The 4,954-nt window shown below is 45.4% G+C and overlaps 1 long non-coding RNA gene across 1 annotated transcript; it reads left to right on the forward strand.

Moving 5' to 3' along the window:
* Positions 1-1,810: 1,810 nt before the first annotated feature.
* Positions 1,811-4,724, forward strand: LOC131828022 (uncharacterized). Its single transcript, XR_009352190.1, has 2 exons — positions 1,811-2,168; positions 4,491-4,724. It is a non-coding gene; the product is annotated as an uncharacterized LOC131828022 (long non-coding RNA).
* Positions 4,725-4,954: the final 230 nt, after the last annotated feature.

Here is a 4,954-nt window from a genome sequence, read left to right on the forward strand (position 1 = left end):
AAGAGGAAGAAGAAGAAGAAGAAGAAGAAGAAGAAGAAGAAGAAGAAGAAGGGGGAGGGGGAGGGGGAGGAGGAGGAAGTGCTCTTTAATCAGGATCTCTGGCAATTCTGAGCGGTCCCTGTCCATTCCTTGTCATGTTCTGGTGACAGGGAACTCACTACTATGATGGTTATTTTTTTGGATGCAGAACAGAGTTGGAATAGCATCTCTTCCTCATACCCAGCAGTGTTCACAGCACTCTGCCATCAACCTGGGCTTCCAAAGCTATCACCTATCATGTACTGAGCTTTTTAATGCTTACGCGTGCGCGTGCACGCGCGCGCACACACACGCACTCCTCCTTGCCAAGAGGTATTCTAGAATCAGCCATACCCTCATGCCCTGTGTCTATTTCTGATGATGATGTGGGCCTTGGGCACCACTCTAGACTGTCGTCCTCCTTTTTAAAGTCAGTTTCTTCTTGAGAATTCATTTATAAACAGCTGTCCATAGTCATGGTCACGTCAATCCACCTGACATACTAGACATCACCAAACCTCAAATGCAAAGGTATCTATCTATCCTTTTCTCCAAGAGACCTCCTGGGTCTCTCTCCAAATGTGCCTTCCTCCTGCATAACTAAAGGCACCACATAGTTGACCCTTTCTAAAACAGAGAGTGTGTACTCCAAAGTAAATTAGCATACTCACCTCCAGCTACCAATAACTCATTAATGGCATTTTTTTTTAAAGATTTTATTTATTTATTTGACAGAGAGAAATCACAAGTAGATGGAGAGGCAGGCAGAGAGAGAGAGAGAGGGAAGCAGGCTCCCTGCTGAGCAGAGAGCCCGATGCGGGACTCGATCCCAGTACCCTGAGATCAGGACCTGAGCTGAAAGCAGCGACTTAACCCACTGAGCCACCCAGGCGCCCCCATTAATGGCATTTTTTTGTTGATGTTTTGTAGTGAGTACCATTCACCATGCATCTCCACCAGTTACCTCTCTCTTTTTTAATATTTTATTTGTTTGACAGAGAGAGACACAGCAAGAGAAGGAACACACGTATGGGGAGTGGGGGAGGGAGAACCAGGCTTCCCGCTGAGCAGGGAGCCCAATGTGCGACTTGATCCCTCAAGGGGGGGATCCTGACCCGAGCCAAAGGCAGACACCTAATGACTGAGCCACCCAGGTGCCCCTCCACCAGTTACTTCTCAAGAAACATGTCTGGAATGAATCAATCAATCCACGAATCAGTTCTCCTATGGTCCATGCGTTCTGTTTTTTCTTCCCATTCCAGACCTCAGGAATTTCTCTTACTTTATTTTATGGTATTTATATTTAATTAAAAAAATTGCAATCTCACACTTGGCATGTAGTATGGTTCAAGGCCTTTGGAAACCAGGCAAAGGACTCTGTACTTAATTTGTTAAGCAATGGGGAACCATTGAAACTGAGCACTTGATTTCGAAGTAATAAAAGACTAATTCTCTGTTCTATCAAGACAACAAATTCAACATGCTATATAGTGGGATTTTTTTTTAGAGCAAGGGATAGCTCTGTTAAGTTTTCTTTTTTTTTTCCTTTACTTATGAGATGCTCCCAGTAAATGCTTCATGCCTGCAAGGCAGGATCAGAGTTCTCTCCTGTAAAAAAAAAAAAAAAAAAAAAAAAAAAAATTCTAGATCGGAGATTTTTCCCATACTCCTTATTTTTGCAAATCACATTCCAAAAGGAGAGCATTTGCATATCCAAAGTGCCATGCCATGGAATATCCCTTGTGCCCAGTTTCATAGAGCAATTATTTCCACATTTTAGAACTGGCACCACCTTCGAAATATGTCCCCTCAAATGGCACAATAGACGTAGGTATTAATTAGCCAGGCTAATTGTCCAGACTTGTTTAGAATAATCAAGTGAGGAAGCAGCTTCAGTCTGTTGGATTTTTCTCAAACAACTAACAGTAAAACACCAACTTGTTGTGCCAGTAAATCGCACAAACCCAGTGTGTGACTTAGAAGGAAATTCTGTCTCCCCTGAACACGGGTCTTCACTCACAAAGCTGGGCGCACAGCGGGCCCTGCCTCCAAAGGTACTTTGAGGAAAGGCCTTTCCGTCTCCTCACAGCAGAAAATCAATGCAGCACGCTGGAGGGAAGATGGAGAGTTAAAACGTCCTCCTCCCACGGGTGAGTAAACAGGGCCTCTTTGCTAGGGGTGGTTCAGCTCAGACCTGCGGGCAGCAATCCTGACTGCAAATAAAAACCCTTCCCGGAGCAGAGGGGCAGGGGGAATGCTCAGCCCGAAGCGGGCACGCCGGAGCCCTTTGCCTCCTAGAGTTCCATTTCTGTGCAACCGCAGATCCGTGTGTGCCTGCAAAATTGCATAATGTGCCATTTAGCCAGCTGTTATTCCAGCAAATCTCTTCTTTGCACACGGATTTGCCCGCCTGCCTAATAAATCCGCAGGAAGGGAGGGAGAGAGAAGCCAAGTTTTCACCCCGACGGTGTGTTCTGGGCCTCTCCTTCATCTCAGACTCCCTACCCCTCCCACACCGAGAGAAAATCATGGGCCTCAGAGCTCCAATGGATAGGAGCCTTGCATGGGTCTTTCTTTACCCTGCGCTCACCACTTTCTGGGAGAGATAGACGCTTTTCATGTCCTTTGTGACTTAACCTGCTTCTGTCTCCTCCTGAGGTCTAAAACAAAGGTTCCTTTCCTCTGGGCTTCTCTCCCTTTGTCGCTCTCTTGCTTTTCCTCAATTGCTCTGATATTTCTGGCTTCTCCCCACACTGAGTCACATCCCAGTACGGGTTGCAGAACCCTTCTAATGTCGTCACTAAATACTAAAGGTGGGCAGGCTCCGACAGCTTTCAGCAGCCCACATCCTCAGGCGAGTATTTTTCCGCTACAATGATGATAAAAGGTAAGTATGTTCCTTTACTGGGAACCATCTAAAAGCGGAGCTTTGAAAACAAAACCCTGCTAGTTCCCAGGGACAAAATTCGTATTTTTCTTTGTGCCACCGCAAAGCTCTTCAACACCCCGGTAGAAGGGAGCCCTAATTACTCATGGCACTCCAGACGAGCTGTGAGAAGCACAAAAGGAGGCTGGTGCACAAAGATGGGGGACTGGGGAACCGAGTTGCTCCCCCATCCCCTCAGGCCTCAGGGGCTCAGAAGTCAGAATCAGCTGTGACTGCCTTTTTCTACCAGAACTCCAAGAGCCCGGCTCACAGGAAACCACTTCCTTGTTTCTGTTGATCTCTCTCACTATTAATTAATCCAGAATGCAGAAGAATTTCTGAACTCTGAATGTCTCCCAATATTAAACTAGGTATGCATGTGGACTACTTAGGTTATAGTGTACAAATACAGGGGAAACATACATGTGTACTTGGACTTACACAGTAGACATGTTTTTGGAAAAGTGGATGCATAATATTCATAAATCCAAGCCCTTGGGGGCTTCACTTTAAAAAGACGTTTGATCGTGTATCTATTTATAAAGCACAGAACATTACTGGTAATGTGGTTTTTCTCGTGCATTTTCCCCCAAGAGTCTCTCATTTTAAAATGAACGTAGCAGTGTATTTCTTCAAATAGAAAATTCTGAAAATTTTTCTAGATTTCCTGTCCGTCTATTGCAGTGCTCGTTAAGGGTAGATTTTGAATCATTTATGATTCCAAGTTCTGGAATATCCCAGACATTCCTCCTGAATTCCACGGTAGCGCTCTAGTTTCACATGCTCAGGAAAATGTGGCAACCCCACCGTAGACGGGAAGATACCTTCACGTTGCTGTCCTTGCAAGACTGTCGCCCCTTGACCAGAATGGCCTGGTCCCTTAAGACAAATTTAACTGTGAGAAATACCTGAATTTCATCCTGATCCCTCAGCAACGCGCCTCCCCAAGAATATCAATTTTCATTCACCTTAATAGTGAGTTTTCTAACAATTGGGGCTTCCTAAAAATGAAATGTGCTTACTTTTGAGCAATTTTCTCCTCAGGATATTCTGGTACAATCTGGATGACTACCCATCAGCTGCGTTGCGAAAGTACCTCAGAGATTGGAGTTAGTATTAACCAATCAGTAAGATTATTTTTTTAAAGGGTGCGTATATGTGTAAGTTTTTCTTTCTTGTGGTAAAAAACACCTAACGTGAAAATCACCACTCGTGATATTTAATCCATTCACAGTGCTCTGCAACATCACCACTGCCTAGTTCCAGAACATTTTCATTACCCTAAAAGGAAATCTGTACCCATTAAGCAGTCCCTCACCCTCCCTCCCTGCCTTCCCAGCCCCTGGCAACCAGTAATCTGTTTTGTAGCTATCTCTAGGGATTTGTCTGTTCTGGATGTTTCATATAAATGGAATCATATTTTATGTGGTCTTTTGAGTCTGGCTTCATTCTCTCTTGCCTCAGCGACCCTTCTGGGTATAAATCATCTCCGGTTAATTTCTTTGAGATCCATCTTTCATTTCCATCCTCTCTGTTTCCTTCTCAGGCGCTGCTCTGTGTGGTTTGCATCTTACTGGGTGTGAAATCACGGTCCAGGGACTGCCCCTCCCCCACCGCAGAGCACCCCCAGGGGCACCACGCCACAGCCCTCCTGTCACCCCTTCGTTGTAGGTCGGACCGGGGCTGCCTGTGGAGAGAGAAGAGAAGCAAGTCACCCTCAAACTTTTTCATATTTTCCAAAGGTTTTCATCTTTTAAAATAAAATGTGAGAGGCGCTTTTCCCCTTCTTGACAAATTTAAGTGATAATTAGCTGGGAACAGAAAATCTCCCCTGAAGTGTCACCGTGTGCTTGTGCTTAACAGAGCCACCCTCAGATCCACACCCCAGATTGGCTCTAAGTAGAACACTTGCTCATGTCCAAAGAGCTGTCACCGCTCCCCTCATTCCAGACGCTTGTTGTGAGGCGAGGTACCCGTATCATCCCTGCCTTTGCTCGGCGCAACAGAAGC

This window comes from Mustela lutreola, chromosome 3, assembly GCF_030435805.1.
Source record: "Mustela lutreola isolate mMusLut2 chromosome 3, mMusLut2.pri, whole genome shotgun sequence".
Classification (NCBI taxonomy): Eukaryota; Metazoa; Chordata; class Mammalia; order Carnivora; family Mustelidae; genus Mustela; species Mustela lutreola.